Source organism: Peromyscus leucopus, chromosome 5 (assembly GCF_004664715.2).
Source record: "Peromyscus leucopus breed LL Stock chromosome 5, UCI_PerLeu_2.1, whole genome shotgun sequence".
NCBI classification, from domain to species: Eukaryota; Metazoa; Chordata; class Mammalia; order Rodentia; family Cricetidae; genus Peromyscus; species Peromyscus leucopus.
In genome coordinates this window covers 138,563,543-138,581,164 of record NC_051067.1, presented here as the reverse complement: position 1 = coordinate 138,581,164, position 17,622 = coordinate 138,563,543, and the positions used below count along the sequence as shown (strand labels likewise).

Here is a 17,622-nt window from a genome sequence, read left to right as displayed (position 1 = left end):
TCTTCTGACTTCTACACATGCACACATGTGTGTTCTTGTACACACACACACACACACACACACACACACACACAATTAATTAGTTAATTAATTAATTAATTAATTAAAACATTTAAATTCTAAAATAAAGAGCCAAGAGACTTCAGGGAGCTGGTGAACAGGACTTCCTGAAAGGTGATGAGGCCCAGAAGGGTGATGCAGCACAAAGCACCCTGCACAGCTCTGCAATGTGGGGTGGGGGAGGCAGAAACTCCATCTAAAAGGCCATCCCGAGGCTCTGATGCAAAGAGCCTGACAATCCTCCCCATAGTCAAGCCCACAGTTCTCATAAAACTCAAAGCCGGTCACAGCTTTCCGTGAGACTGAATGACTCCTCCAGTGGACCAAGTCAGCCGTGGAGGGGGATTCCATTTCACACTCCGCCCCTCAGAGGTCTGTGGTTAGGCACGATCTTGAAGGGGACCCAGTGTTTAAAACTGAGCTACCCTGAGGGTAAACACAAGCCTGAAGTCAACAGGTAGGTCGACACCTAGAGACAGATCAAACTATCTATCATGAGGTTCACAACGGAGACCTCTCAAACTCCAGGGGACTGCCTGACATCAACAGTCACATCTCTCTGCCTAATACTTAGCAGGAAAGAACAGAGACAGAGCCATCTGTATGTGTCTCAGTGTGGGGTTTGCTTTCCCCACTACCAGGACATTGGGGGTAGCCTGTCTAGAACACTAGCCACACAAGAGTGTACAGACTGAGGCACCTTTGGGAAGATGTGAGAACCCGGCCGGGTCAAAGATGCACGGTTAATGCAGAATCTGTTGGTACACAGGAAGGAAAGACAGAAACATGAAGAAGACAGCTCTGGAAGACACTGTGCAGGCCCAGCCCAGCATAGACCATAGAACAGACAAGAGTCTACGAATCCAACTGATCATCACTTTCTTGTGTCCACCCACAAGACTCCAGCTCTAGAGGACCCCAAAGGAAGCCACCGCAGCACCCCTTTACTGAGTTGTGTTTCTCTTTCGCTTTTGCTGGGGTCTTAGCAGTGTTTCTACATCATCTTTAGTCTTAAAGGAGAGACTTCCTCGTTTTTTGCCGTGCCTCTGATTTTGTTGATGCATGTGTATTGGTTTCTTTTCTTGTTGTGTGACAAACAATAAAAGTCAGTTAAGGAAGGAAGAGCCATTTGAGCTCACAGTTAGAGACTACAGTCTGCCGCAGTGATGACGTCATGGCAGCAGGTGTGTGAAGCAGCTGGCCCTTGGCATCCACAGTCAGGAAGCAGAGAGCTATAAATGCTAGTATTTAGTTTACTTTCTCCTTATAACCCAAAGAATTCTGCTGCCCATACCCAGGGTGGGTCTTCTTGCCTCAGTGAACTCAATCTAGAAACTCCCTTACAAACATACCCAGAGATTTGCTTCCTAGATGACTCTGGATCCTCTCAGTTGGTCATCAACAATAATCATCACCTGTGCAATCCTTTTATCTCCTTTTTCTTTTTGCCCACTCCTTTCCTTTTTACTATATTTTTAGTAATACCTTGGGTTTATCTTTTTTAAGGTTTTTTATTTGATTTGTATCCTTATATTACTTTTGCTTATGTATTTTTCTGTTATTGGGCAGTATTTTTATTTTCAAGTTCTTGAACTTTCCTCTGTCTCTCTATAACATTCTTCTCTACTCTTCTCCTTGTCCCTTTATTTACCCTGCCCCTCTATTTCCCCCTTCTTCCGCTCCCTTTATCTCATTCATTTAGCATTTCTACCTTTACTCTCAATTTTCAACTTTACTACACACTCTACGTTTGCCGTTTGCTATTTTATGGTAACTGGTGTATGACTAGGCTTTAATCAACTGTAAGTATATGTCTATATTTTGTTTAGTTTGATGTTGTTGCTGTTATAGCAGCCTCCCCTTCCCCATGAATGGTGCTGGCAATTAGTACTCAAAAAGAAGCTACTCACTAATATGCTTCAATAAAGCTGGAAGAGACATCCAAACCAACTGATGCTCAAACTAAAATAGAGATGCAAGAAGTATGAAAAGGAAAGGCAACACGACTCCTCCAGACCACAGCTCCTCAATACCTGAGCTCAAAGACACTGACATGGGTAAAATGCCAGATGAATAACTGATATGTGTAGTTATAAAAATATAGCCAGGTGGTGGTGGTGCATGCCTTTAATTCCATCACTTGGGAGGCAGAGCCAGGTGGGGATCTCTGAGTTCGAGGCCAGCCTGGTCTACAAAGTGAGATCCAGGACAGGCGCCAAAACAACAGAGAAACCCTGTCTCGAAAAACCAGGAAAAATAATCAATAACATAAAAGAAGAACTCAATTCAAGACCCGAGGAATAGACCCAGAAACACAAATGAGAAAGTCAGTAAAATGGATAAGAAATGCAAACTAGAAAACTGAGACGGGGAAGGGAGGGTGAGAAGAAAGGAAATTTGGAAATGGACAACAGTGGATCAAATAGAAAACAAAGGGAAATGTATCACCAATAGACTTGGACCAAACATAAGAAAATGTACCCGGGATCGTGGAAAAGGTTGAATACTGCATTCAAATATCAATTACATAAAAATTAGCATGGCTACAAATTCAAAAAACTATGGAATATAAATAGGAGACCAAATCTACCCTAGACTGTGGTAAATAGATGGAGCTGAGATATTTTTAAAAACTAAAGGCATAGAAAATGTAATGAAATCACAGAAACTTCTCCAAGTCTAGGGAAAGAAATGAATATACAAGTTTAGACAGTTTAATACTCCAAATAGGCCTGACTGGAGGAACCTCTCCATGACACACTATAGTCAAAATGCCATGGAAATAAACAGCATAGGAAGCTGTAAGAGAAAATTCTAACTCACACACAAAAGTAAACACATTCCCACACACCTTTAATCCCAGCACTCAGGAGGCAGAGGCAGGTGGGTCTCTATGAGTTTGAGGCCAGCCTAGTGTACAGAGTGAGATCCAGGAAAGGCACCAAAACTACACAGAGAAACCCTGTCTTGAAAAAACCAAAACCAAAACCAACCAACCAACCAACCAAACAAACAAACAAACAAACAAAAAAAACCCCAAAAGTAAACACATTAAAAAAACATCAGAAATCACCCCAAGGCAGGAGTTTATAAAAGTATATATTTCAAGCTCTGAGGCCAATGGTTTCCAACCAAGATTGCTAGGCCCAGCAAAACTATCTTTTAAAAGTGATGGAGAAATAAGAACATTTCAGCATAAACACAGACTAAAGCACTGCTGAAAAGTACTTAAAGGAATCTAAACACACAAGAGGAAGCAAAACAGTCTCAGTCAAGAAAGCACAGGGAAGAATACAACTGTAGAGAGGAATGTCTGAAGGAAGGAAGCTGGAAATGAACCATCAAGTCTACAACAGAAAGACAGCAAACCCCCAACACAAACAGAAAGAAAAGAACAATCGTGTAAGCATTTTTTTTTAATTGCAGGAATTAGACTACCTCTATCAATAAAAACTCTACATTTGCATGGCCTTAACTCTCCAATTAAAAGATGAAAACTAGTTGATTGTGTTAAAAGACAAAAATACAATTACCCATTGTCTCCCAGTAAAACACCACACTGACAAATACACAGAGTAAGAAGGAAACTATTTACCAAGCAAGTGGAAGTTTAAACCCAGTTGGCATAGGCATCTTGATATGATAAAATGAACTCTGAACCAAAATTATCCAAAAGAGATAAAGACAGCCCCTACATAATAATAATGGAAACAACCCATGAAGAAAATATAACAGAGCCAGATATGGTGATGCATACCTATAATCATCTGTAATTGTGACACTTAGGAGGCAGAGAGAGTAGAATCGGGAGTTCAAGACCAGCCTCAAGCAAATAGTGAGTTTAGACCCTGTCTCAAAGGAAGAACAAAACACAAGAAAGGAAAGTATTACAAGTGTAAGAATGTTTGCATCAAGCATTGGGGTTCCCAGTTTTGAGAAATATTAAGAGGCGTAGAAGAACAGCTGGGTTCTGACCCAATAGTGATGGTGACTTCAACATTTCACTCTCACCAATAGGTAGATCATCCAGCGCAAAATCCACAAAGCAACTTCGGAGTTAACCTGCACCATAGATCAAATGGACTCGACACACATTACAGACTATGCCACCTAACAGCTGTAGGACAGACTGTTTTCTCAGGAGCATGTGGAAATTCTTCCAAATTAGCATTCAAGTGATCTTATGTATCAGATCATAGTGGAATAAAACTAGAAAGCAATAGCAAGAGAAATTACAGATACTATCCAAGTACTTAAAGATTGAACAACATATTCTTGAATGGTCAATGGGTCGCTTAAAGAAAACAATATCCATCAAGGAAAAAATTTAAATTCCTGAAACAATTAAAATAAAACCAGAACTTAATAGGACCTGAAATTCAGCTAAGGTGGTTCTAAGATGACATTTATAACTGCTCATAATTAAAATGTTTAATTGGAGCAATCTCAAAGAATTTAGTAACTTACCTTAAAGCCTTAGGAAAACAAGAACCAGCCAAACCCCAAATAAGTAGAAGTAAATTAATAAGGATGAAATTAATGAAATGAGAATCAAAGAACAATACATACAATGTAGCAAAAAATTTGTTCTTTGAAAAAGTGATTGAAAAAACAGGATTGACAAATTCTTAACCAAGTTGACAGAGAGGAAGAGAGAAAGAGAGAGAAAGAGATTAGTAAAATTAAAGACAAAAAGGAAAACACTATGATAGATATCAATAATTCACAGGGTAATCAGGGAAAAATTAAAAACACATTCAAATAAACTGGAAAATCTGCGACAAATGGGTAAATTTCTAGAAATCTATGACCTACCAAACCCAAATCAAGAGGCTATAATTAAAATACATCAATCAACAGATATACAATAAGCAATGAGATTAAAGTAGTAATGAAGAGTCTCATACCTGAGAAAACCACAGAATTGGAGATGTCATTGCCAAATTCTACCAGAATTTTAAAAGAACTAGTTTTAAAGAGGAGCCAACACCAGTGATTCTCACACTGTTCCAAAATAGAAGGAAAGAAGGAAGAAAATGAAAGGAAGGAAAAAAAGAAAGCCAAGGGACACAATGAACCTTGATCCTATGAACCACAATTACCCTGAATAAAAAACCAGATAAAGATACAAGAAAAAGAGAAGAGTTTTGATGAATATAGAAAAAAATCTCAGTCTAATACAGAATGAATCCAAGACCACAGTGAGAAGCTCCTACACTGTGACCAGTTGGTTTCATTCAGAATTCGAGGATGGGTCAACATACATAGATCAACAGTACAATATTACACACAATCATCTCAAGGGACTCAGAAAGAGGCCCTTGACAAAGTGCATCATTCCTCATGGCAAAAACCCCAGAGAAGCTTGGAATGTGAGGAATATACCTTAACATAGTAAAGGTTTTCTACAGCAAGGCCCACAGTAACATATCAAATAAGAAAAACAGAACACATTCCCTCTAAATCAGGAACTACATTAGGTGTCCATTCTCCTCACTCTTACACGCTGTGAATATTAGTCACAAGGAAAAAATTAAAAGGGACACAAATAGTAAAAAAGTCAAATTATCCTTACTTGCAGATGACATGATTCAGTATTTTGAAGACTTAACAAATCCAGCAGAAAACTCTAGGACTCAATAAACACTTGTGGCAAAATAGCCGAATACGAAGTTAACAATAAAACCTGCCTGGGTGTGGGTATTACTATTGCCAGTGGCTTTAAAAACATAACTTGGAATAAATTTAACCAAGGAGATAGAAGACCTTTGTAACAAAAACTTTGAAATGCAGAAGAAGACATTAGCATTGATGGGAAAATCTCCATGTCGGCAGAGTTAATATTTTAAAAATATATCACTAAATATTATCTACAGATGCAGTACAATCCCCATAAAAATTCCAATGGCATTCTTTACAAAACTAGACAACTCAATCCTAAAGTCTATATGACAGCTAAAGGAATCCTGTGCAGAGAGAACAATCCTGAGGTATTGCAATACTTGATCTCAAATTATACTCCTGAGCCATAGTGACAAAACACCATGATACTGGCACAGAAATGGACACATGGACCGATAGAGTACAACAGAGAACCTAGAATACAGCCACACACCTACAGCCACCTAATTTTTTTTTTTTTTTTTTTGGTTTTTCGAGACAGGGTTTCTCTGCATAGCTTTGCGCCTTTCCTGGAGCTCACTTGGTAGCCCAGGCTGGCCTCGAACTCACAGAGATCCACCTGGCTCTGCCTCCCGAGTGCTGGGATTAAAGGCGTGAGCCACCACCGCCCGGCTGCCACCTAATTTTTGACAAAGGTGTCCAAAATATACATTAAGGATAAAGAAAGTGTTCAACAAATAGTGCTTGGAAAATTACCAATGTATAAGAATGCAACTGTGTCTCTCTTGACTTGTAAAAAGTCAATTAAAAATATATCAAAGATCTTAACATAAGACCCCCCCCAACTCTAAACTGATAAAGAAAAACACTTTGATATAAAGATATAAGCAAGACTTCTGGAAAAAGATTCAGCTCGGGGAAACAGTTTTCCAAAGTAACAAGCAGCATTGTATAAAATTAAAATCTTCTGCCAGGGAAGGAGACAATCAATAGAGCAAATGACAGCCTACAGAATGGAAGAAAAATCATTACCAGCTACAAATCTATCATGGGATTAATTAATATACTCCAAACCTCTCTCCTCTCTCCTCTCTCCTCTCTCCTCTCTCCTCTCTCCTCTCTCCTCTCTCCTCTCTCTCTCTCTCTCCTCTCTCTCTCTCTCTCTCTCTCTCTCTCTCTCTCTCTCTCTCTCTCTCTCTCTCTCTCACACACACACACACACACACACACGAATCATCTAATTAGTAAATGGGCAAGTGAATTGACTCAATACTTCTCAAGAACTCTAAATGGTCAATAAACACTTCTAGCCACCAGGGAAATCAAAACTAAAACTATTCTGAACACCCTATTCAAAAATAAAAAGAAAGAAAATTAAAAAATGTTGGCTAGAATGTAGGGAAGAAGGGCCCTTATGAAGGGCTGGTGGGACTCTAATGTGATGCAGCCACTATGGAAAGCAACACAGAGTTTCCTCAAGAAACTAAAAGCAGAAGAACCATATGATCCAGTCACACCACTCCTGGATACATAGCCAGAGGAATCTAAGCGCGAAAAAACTCGCACGACTGTTTTTACGGCACTGTTTACAACAGCTGAGATCTGGAACCTAGATGCTCCTCGACAGATGGATGGCTAAAGAAAACATGGTACAAGCATATGCTGTTTCTTCAGTCATAAAGAAGAATGAAAACCTCACTTGCAGGGAAATGGATGGACCTGGGGACTACCAGTTCTGGCAAAAAAGCTCTACACTCAGAGACAAAGACTGCCTCTGCCCTCTTGGGGCAATCAAGATCTAAATATAGACAGGGGGTCTATGATGGAAGGGGAGCCGGTCTAGAGAAGCAAGGATTAGAGAGAAGAAAGACAAACTATTTCCTATTTGTCTCCCACACAGAATCTGTGTTTAACTATATGCACATATGTTTCTATGGTGTGAAAGTAGAGGGGGCTATTTAGGAGAGGAAAGGAGATAGCAAGAAGAAAGGAATGTCCAAGGGAAGTGGTGAAGAAGATGAACAACGTATAGTGAGTGATATCTATGCAAGAAAATGGCATAATGGAACTCCCTAATTTGTATACTAATTAAACATTAACTAAAAACCATTAAAGAATCAGAAAAAGATAATATGTTCATTCTAAATGAAAGATACATATCCATCTCTTTAACACACACACACACACACACACTCTAGTGAACCAATGTGAATGAATGAATATACCAAGGCTAAGGAGCTGGTTTCAGGGTTTAGGGGACAGATCAAAGAATCCCTGGTGAGAGTGGTGGCATCTGTGGGGAGTTGAGGAAGCCTTGAGTGTGTCAAGTCCTAAGTGAATGTGTGTTGTCATGAGCTGGCCGTGTCAAGGACCCTAGCATCAAATCCATGGAAATGGTCAACCCTTTCAGCTCCGGGTGAGGCTCGGAGGGATGGCAAAGCCTTCCTTTTGGTCTATATGTGGATGTTGATAGTGTGTGAAGAAAATGCCCACTGCTGCTGACTCTCTTCTGAGATTAGTTAAAGCTGCCTCCATGTTCAGCTGTATACCATGAAGCCCGCCTCCTTGTTTATCTGTAATAACTCTGTTTCCTGTCTCAGCTGTGTGCAGCAACACTGCCCTCTCTTCTACTGTATATAATAATCGTGTCATGCTTCTGGGCTGCTGCAGTTTCTCCAACAGAAAGTGCTGTCCAACTGCTCCCAGCTTTCCTGGGCATGTGTGTCTGTCTCTTCTCCATTCTCTTGGCACCCCTAGTCAGGCCAAGTCATTGAAGCAGCGTAAGGATACGACAGGCATTAAAAGAGCCACATTACACACAGCAGTGGCAGGCAGGCACAGCTGGAGGAACTCCCAGCTCTCCTCCGACAAGGTCCATGCTGCTATCTCCTCAGACAAAAGCAAAAGCTACAGATTGTTAGCTGGTTGGTTACAGTGATCTTAGAAGTCCATAAGACTTCAGCAAGGTTTAGTGATGGCTGATTGTCCTAAAAACAACAATGTAACTTCAAAATGTTTTTCTGAACCTTCAGCTTCTTTAAAGAGGAAAGTGACATCCAACTGCCTCAAGGCACTGAGATCAAAAGCAGCCTACCCAATAATAAGACTGTAAGGGTCAAGAGCTAGCCATGGAACCGGATACATTTTCCTCTTCCTTGAAAGTGGAGTCCCTGGATGTCAGAGGGGCATAATTTACAGGATCTTACACAAGAAAAGTAGGAGAAGGAATCCTAACTGCCAACCACAACACAAAATCAAACATGCACACTGGACGCCACTCCATCTGGTAAACTACTGAACTTTTCAACTGTTCTAGCAACTAGAGCTGCTATTCCAATCCTCCATCTCACTCTTCTCTTGGCACCAGAGCCTTGGTGACTACCCACAAGGTTGAAAAAACTGCCACAGTAACTGGTAACCTGGAAATCCTTTCCTCTGGCTTCTGGTGCTTCTAGTAACAGAAGTAACAAGTCAGCTTCTCCACAAGTCACACTACACACAGGCTGTGAATGAAAAGGATTGGAAAGGAGGGACACCATCCTGCTGTCCCTTTGAATGAGAGTCCAAAGTCTTGCTGGATAGCAGGATTCTGAAAGTTACTGACCGATAACAATATGAATGCATCAGCAAATGCCACTTCTGGGTGTAGGCTGAGAAGAAATGTAATCAGTGTGTTGAGGAGAAATCTGCATCCTTAGCTCATTGTAGCGCTGTCCATAGCAGGAAGATACGGAATCAATTTAAGCATACATGGCATATAGTGTGAGCTGTGGTGTGTGTATCCACACAACGGACTGCACTTTGAAAAGACAGAAATACTGTCATTTGCAAAGACATCAATGAACCTGGAGGACATTATGTTAAATGAAATAAACCAGACACAGAAGAAAGAATAACACATGACCTCATTAAAAAAATAAAATATGGGCTGGAGAGATGGCTCAGCCGTTAAAGTCTAGGCTCACAACCAAAAATATAAGAGTTTGGTTCCCAGCACCCACGGCTGTCTCTCCAGCCAATAAAATAAAATAAAATACCCCCAAACTTGCACTCAGAGTATTAAAGAGTAGGATGCAGGTTACAAGGAACTGGTGGGGAGAAGCTGAAGAGCTTTTAGTAAGGGATATAAAGTCTCAGTAAGACAGAAGAATATGCTCAGGAGACCTACCATACAGCATGGTGACTATAGCAAATAGTGGTGCACTGTGTTCTTAAAAATTGCTGAGGGTAGAGCTTAGGCATTCTCACCACAAAAAGCATAAGATAATGCATATGCTAATCAGCTTGATTTAGCCATTCCACCATGTATGCATAATATGCATAATTCAAAACATCATGTTACACATAATAAATATATATCATTTTGCCAAATTAAGTAATTAGTTAATGCATAAACATAGCAATCCAAATCCTCAAATCTGGAATTAAAGGTCATCTAGGCATATTATCAAGTACACTTTGGGTCATTCTGGCTAGAAATCTTTATAACTGGTAATCTTCCTAGCAACCAATTAGTTCTCTTTTCTATTTTTCTGAGGAGTATATAGGTCTCCAGTGTAACACATGCTTTCCCAAAGACCTGCTTCTGTTTCAAGTTTCACCTGATAAGATGAGGAGCTGCTACCTGATCCAAGCCAGACATTAGCATTCATCCCTGGATTATTTTACATAGGACAGTGACCCAGTGTGTCTACTAAATGGGCAAGTTAAGTATTGCCAGTTGCTCTGAAAAATCTGAAATCAACTATCAGAAGAGCAGTAGGAGGTGAGAAAGTCCCTGGAACCCCGTCCTCTGGCTTTTGATCTCCCCAGGCCTGCCCTGGGAAGCTCCTACCCTCCCACAGTGGACCAGTCAACCTTCTCCTAGATTGAACGAATAAATACCAACACAGACATTTACACACTCCCACATTCCCTTCTAAGCATGTTTTAGCTACTTTTTGGTTATTGTCAACTAGGAGGCCTGTCTTAGAGTTTTATTGCTGTGAAGAGACACCATGACCACAGCAACTCTTTTTTTTTTTTTTTTTTTTTTTTTTTTTAATTTGAGAGTTTCTGTGTCTAACAGCTCTGGCTGGCCTAGAACTAACTTTGCAGACCAGGCTGGCCTGGAAGTCACAGAGATCCACCTGCCTCTGCCTCCTAAGTGCTGAAATTAAAAGCATGCACCATCACTGCCTGGTACCACGGCAACTCTTATAAAGGAAAACATCTAATTGGGGCTGGCCTACAGTTCAGAGGTTTAGCTCATCATCCTGGCAGGAAGCATGGCAGCACACAGGCAGACATGGTGCTGGAGAGGCAGCTGAGAGTTCTACATCTGGATCAGCAGGCAGCAGGAAGAGAGAGTGCCACTGGGCCTGGCTTGCATGTGGGACTGAAACCCCAAAGTCCACCCCCAGTGACACACTTCCTCCAACAAGGCCACACCTCCTCCAACAAGGCCACACCTCCTCCAACAAGGCCACACCTACTCCAACAAGGCCACACCTACTCCAACAAGGCCACACCTCCTCCAACAAGGCCACACCTCCTCCAACAAGGCCACACCTACTCCAACAAGGCCACACCTCCTCCAACAAGGCCACACCTCCTCCAACAAGGCCACACCTACTCCAACAAGGCCACACCTACTCCAACAAGGCCACACCTACTCCAACAAGGCCACACCTACTCCAACAAGGCCACACCTACTCCAACAAGGCCACACCTCCTCCAACAAGGCCACACCTCCTCCAACAAGGCCACACACTCTAATAGTGCCACTCCTTTTGGGGGCCATTTTCATTCAAATCACCATGGCGCCCAAGTACCTTATACCCTCAAACACCTATGGTGATTCCTGGGGAATCTCCTCCCAGTCAGGTTAATTTATTGTGGGTTTTTCTTAAATCTGTCCTTTAAGTTGAAGGTGCTCACCAGGTCCTTGGTAAAGAATAATTTGGGAAAAATAAGTTATATACTAAGATATTTGAACCAAATACATCCAGTAGATCCAGAATGTAGTATTCCCAGTAGAGATAAGAGAAATTGATTGATGTGGGCGATGGAAGCCTGGGGAGAACTATTCAAGAGAGTTAAGGAGAAATCAAAGCCCAGCAAACGCACGTGTGTGTGTGTGTGTGTGTGTGTGTGCGCGCGCGCATACGTCCATGCGTGGGTGTGTGCCACATGAGTGGGGGGTCAGGAGTGGGCCTCAGGTTTTCTTCCTCAGAATCCACTCATCTGTTATCAGACAGGGGCTTTCCCTGGCCTGGAGCTCAGTCAGTTGGCTTGGTTGACTTGCCTGCCAGCCCCAAGATCCACCTGTCTCTGCCTCCCCACACTAGGATTAAACGTGTGGGCCAGCGTAGCAGGGTTTTTCTGGGGACACGGGGACCTCGGATCCTCACTTTGGTGAGGGAATCACGTCACTGACTAAGCTTTCTTCCCAGCCCGGTTACCTTTTCTTTATTGACTTTTCTCAATAGTCAGGATTCAAAATGGTTTCAATTTGAGGGAGGAAAAAAAAAAATGTGTTCATTCTTTGTCATCTGTCTCAGAAAACACGAGAGATGCCCTGTGTTCTAGTTTCATTTGGTCATGATAAAACACCATGACTAAAGCAACTTGAGGGAGAAAAGTATTTATTTGGTTTATACTTCCAGGTCACTGTCCCATTGGAGGAGTCAGGGCAAGAACTTGAAGCAGAAACCAGGGAGGAGGGCAGCCTGTGGGCTCACTCCAGCTGGTGCTTATCTAGCTTTTTAAAAACTATTTTTAAGATTATAATCTAATTACAGCATTTCCCCCTTCCCTTTCCTCCCTTCAAACCTTCCCACACACCCCTCCTTATTCTCTTCCGAATCCATAGCCTCTTTTTCATTAATTTTTGATAGTCACATATGTATATACATACACATTCCCAAACACATAAACGCAACCTGCTCAGTCTGCATAATGTTACTTGTATGTAGGTTAGCCAGCTTTTTATACAACCCAGCATCAACCACCAAGGGAATGGTGCTGCCTTCAGTGAGCTGAACCCTCCTCCATCAATTAGTAATTAAGGTAACCCCCTACAGGCATGCCCACAGGCCAATCTGATCTAGGCAAGTCCTTAGTTGAGGCTTCCTTCTCAGATCCCTCTAAGATGTGTCAAGTTGACAATTAAAGCTAATTAGGGCATCATGGTTCCCATAAATCAACAGATAGTCCTAGAATACTTAAAACAAACCCACCCTCTCACTGTATACCCTGGCTGACCTTGAACCAGCCAACCCTCTTGAACTAGCCACCTAGGTGCTGGGATTACTTGCCTGCATCATCAGGCTTGGCTTATGGAGAGAGAGAGTTAGAAATCAAAGAGATGTTTCCTCAGACACTTGTTAAGGACTTAAAGAGGACAAAGGTCTGGAACTTCGAGACCACATTCTAGGGAGAAGCAGCCTCAGGCAGACAAAGACCTGAGTTTTCCTCTAGGGGAAGCAGAGGCAGAAGATTGACAGGAGACACTGCTGCCGCCACCCTTGGGCCTGGTCAGAGGATAGCTCTCAGAAGACCCAATAATACTTCAGAAAGCATTTGTCATACCTCCAAGGATGTCTGGAAATGCCTGGGAGCCCTGGAAGCCAGAGAGATGTAAGACCTGAAAGGGCGGGAAGGGTGGGTGTGGGCGGAGCATCAGGTTATACTGCGCATACTGTAGGTGTGATTACTAAGGGAAACAATGATATAAATATAAACTAGGGGCCAATGACGAGAGTGAAGGGTGGAGCTTCGAGGCCCTCTTCAGGTGCAGGGGATGATGATGAGGCCTTGTGGTTGTACCGCAGAGCAGTACACTGAACGGTGAGGCTACATTTATCTCCACAGCTTGTGGGTCTGGGAACAATTTGTTCATTGTGCTCAGTGGACTATGCTTGCTCACTCACATGTCTCTCTTCACTACTGATCTCTAGTCCTCAAAGCTTGCTGTCCGTGTTTGTGGACACGTTCTGACCAATAAGGCTATCAAAGCTCTTGTATGGCACAAAAGGGATGGAGAACAGGGAACTAGCATTTACAGAGCATCATCTATGTCTCAGGACATCTCTGCATGTGTCATATCATTTGATCCTGGTATCGGCACTGAAGAATACCAGGGAGAGACTGCACTAATTCAAGCTGGGAGGTCAGGCCATGATGGATCTGGGAAGAACTACCTTGTCTTAAAGTTATCTTAAAGAGATAAATGTCTCCTGGTCTTGTAAGACCAGATGGAAACCTCGGATAACTGAATAATAAAACCGACAGAACCAGGTTCCCTCTGTGCTGTTTTTGAAGAGTAATTAGTCACTGCCTTAGTTTAAGCCTGTTGCTGTGATAAAATACCCTGACCAAAATTAACATAAGTGAGAAAGAACTCATTTTGTCTTACAGTTCCCGAGAGATGCAGTCTCTCATGGCAGGAAAGACATGGCAACGGGCAGGGGGAAACTGGCTGGTCCCACTACAGCCGAACTCAGAAAGCAGAAAGCGAACAGGAAGTAGGGCCGTCTACAAACCCTTAAAGGCCCACCGCCAGTGAGGCTCTACCTCCTGAAGGGCTCCAACCTTCCCAAACAGCAGTAACCAGTTGGGGACCAAGTGTCCAGTCATGTGAGGCTATGGGAGACATTTCTCATTCACACCACAACAGACATGGACATGAACAGAAAGGAAATGCAGAGGCGAAGACTTGCGTACCAACTAGGTACTACCAAAGGGAAGAGCCAAAGAATCCATGTCTCATTGGCCATGCAACTCTGCTTGAAAGAAATGGAGCCAGAGACAATGGTCTGAGGCTCTGGAATAGTTGGCTCATCTCACTCCATGCTCCTTATTCACTTTCTGATTCTGATGTGCCTCCAGGGTGGGCCTTCTTTAAGGTAGAGAATCCAGAGTAAACAAATAAATTAGCATCCCAGTGAGAAATCACCTTTTTCTGAGGTCTGCCTCAGAGAGGCAGGGAAGGTATTGATTGGCTGTTAACATGAGTTACCTGACTCACAGGAGTACTGTCTCCCTTTTTAAAATAATAAACTCGAAGAGTTTATGCATCACGGTAGAAAATGGAGTTACAGGAAGTCTGGCCTTCAGCAATGTCTGGTCTCTGGATATTACCCAAGTTAGCTGGTTAAACTCACCGTGATGAGGACCTGGGTAGTCTTTTATTGTTTTAATCATGGAAAGTTTGTATATTAATGTCATCTTATGAAGCCTTTTAGGATGAGTTGGTAGCTTCCAAGTGGTCACAAGTGTGAATCTCTATGTCATTGTCCGGGGTTTTGTTTTTTGTTTTTGTTTTTTACTTGATAACATTGAGTCCAGTGGAACTAAAACTGGTCAGGTTTACACAGGTGAGGGTTGAGTTTGGATCAATCTGATTCTAAGCCTGTGTTCTTTGGTGTACGTTGGGTAAGGCGCCTAACAGTTCACAAAAATGTCCACAGTGTTGAAATCACCCGAATGGGATGACATCGACCTGTGCGGCCTTACACTTACCTGACCAGGGCTCTGAGGGGGCCTGCAGCTGTGTCCAGGATGAGAGGCCCCCCGGAAGGACAACAGGATCTAAGGACTACCGTGACAGGTTCTTCTCTCAGCACATACAGTAAGACTGTAGACTAAGAGGGAACTCCCAAAGGAAAATAGGAGAGGAGATACTCAAAACTAAAGAAATGCAAGAGCCACATAAAAATTTAGGAGTTTCTGCCTGCAGACCAGTTTGTAAGCCAAATAAGTAGAAAAGAAGATTATCTTTGTGTCAAAACTCCTTGAAGCATCTCCAAATAGTCCCATGGCTGCTCTCAGAGCTCTGGAAGCCACACCACCCCCAACCCTGAGGCCTTCTGGTCTTTGCTAAACTTGCCCCTGCCTCCTATGAAAAAGCACGCTTCACCTTCCATACCAAAGCTCCTGGTTCTCAGTGCTGACCCCTGCTGGCCAGTCCCTGATAGGAGGTGAATGTTAGATTTGGTATCCAGCGTCATTTTATCAGGCATAAGAGGCTCTCATGTACAAGCAAAGCATCCTAGCCATTAGCATTTACATGTTTTACAGGAACCACCCAAAGTTCCCAGGGATGAGAGTGCCTGCATACTGATTTAGTACACTTTCCACTAGGAGTAAGGCAGGCCAGGGACCCTGGCAATATCTTCAGGCATCATTGTAGTATTATTTTGAAGGATGCTGCCTTCAAAACTGTCCCTGGTGTGGAACAGGAAGATTGGGCTATGCCTAAACCCTCCAGAGAAAAGTCCTGGATACATCATCATGGGATGTTTCCCTGCCCCCGGGCCCATGCTTTCCTACATTCCTCTTCCCAATGGAAAAATAAAGACAGATTTCACTGATTAGTTTCCTAAATGAAAATCTATAGCCAGGTAAGCTTGGTGCTCCTTCAATTTACAGGTTTTTCAAATCATCATTTCCTTGAGAAATCTGTGTTATAATTTATTCTTGCTAAGTTAAATGTAGTAGTGGACTATTGCCTGATGATATAGATTGGCGATGCTCACAAAGGGTGGTGTGGAGTTTGCTGTATTTTATGTCCTCTTTGCCTTATGTCCAAAAAATTCTCTTTAGACATTCAATGCCTCTAAATTAAGGTACTTAAAAATGCCCCGAGGCATTTGTATTATATTTAGGACATCATAAAAAGTTGGCCAGTGTGGTTATTAGTTGGCTGGCTCTGAAATGTGCAGGAAAACTGCGCATTTTCTTCATGTGTAAGCAGCAACAATATATGCTTCATCTCCTCACTGGGCTCAGAACCAGACTCTTCATGTATTATTCAGGTGTTATTTCATCTCAGAGAGAGTAATACATAGAAATCCTTATATGAAAATGAAGATATTATGTCCCAAGAAATACCAGCTAGACAACTGTAGTCAAAATTGCCTATAAAACCTCTTCCTAAACAACCTGTAGTAAATAATGGGCCCATTATTTAATCTTGCATGTAAATTTAATTTTCATAAATTCTTCTAAATACTTTTCAATTCTAATATTCCCAAGCAGAATTCTATAAGCCATCCAGTGGGGGAAATGCTGCCTTGCAAAGTCATCAAGCAATTGACGTTTGATACTTAATCTTCTGAGCTGAAAATGACTTTTTGGCTGCATTATAATTCTACTAGCATCATAAACTCTTAAAGCATTGACCACTGTCACCAAACTGCATGCTGCTCACCTGCTCCTGGGTCCTAGTTAGAACTGAAAGAAGGGTCAGTGCTGTGCTGGAGATGGGCACTGGGTCACAATAAAACTAATATTCTAAAAACTCTAATTCCAGGGATCCAAGAGTGCTCTTCTTCCACGCTGCAGTACGTGAATTATGAAAAAAAGAATCAAACTATGCCTTTCTTAGCATGGTTCTTTCGTGACTAGAAGACACGAGTGTGGACCAGGAGATTAGCTGGTTAAACCTAGACAACACACCGCAGTGGCCGTCACTGGGGAAACGAACAGGCCCTGCCATTTTGGGGGGACCTCTCATAATCTAAACAGCACGCCATGTTTTAAAAATAATCACTGTCCCTAGCATAATCATTTATTTGCTATTTGGACATAAATGCTTCTTAATTGCATTCGTATTTATATAAACAGCAACCTGAAGACGGGGCAATTCAGGCGTGTTTCCAATAGCCCACAGTACCTGTTCCTATGACTCCAATTCTGTCCTCCGACAGGAAGAACGTGCTGTTTTCGCCGGGTCTGGAAACAGGTGTGCAGAGAGCCGGCAGCAGCAGCAGCAGCAGCAGCAGCAGCAGGAAAGGAGCTCTACTCCATAGCCGTCCCGCTGTGGCAGAGCTAAGACCCACTCCTTTCCATCCTTGCCGCCGGGTTGCGCAGGCCAATGGAGTCGGGTTACTTTTCATTTGTTACTTTATCAGCCAATTGGTTATCCCTCTGGAAAACGTAACAAAGGATGAATAA

General features: G+C 42.3%; 1 protein-coding gene across 11 annotated transcripts in view; it reads right to left on the bottom strand.

Moving 5' to 3' along the window:
- Nucleotides 1-17,622, bottom strand: part of Dnajc5b (DnaJ heat shock protein family (Hsp40) member C5 beta) — a 163,484-nt gene that overhangs the window by 39,327 nt on the left and 106,535 nt on the right. For 8 of the 11 annotated variants that reach the window (XM_037206401.1, XM_037206399.1, XM_037206398.1 and 5 more), the window contains one exon: nt 17,342-17,595. The exons of the other annotated variants lie outside the window; for them this stretch is intronic. The gene's annotated coding sequence lies outside the window, so the exon portion shown is untranslated. The remainder of the gene's footprint in view (nt 1-17,341; nt 17,596-17,622) is intronic. 11 annotated transcript variants of the gene reach the window in all.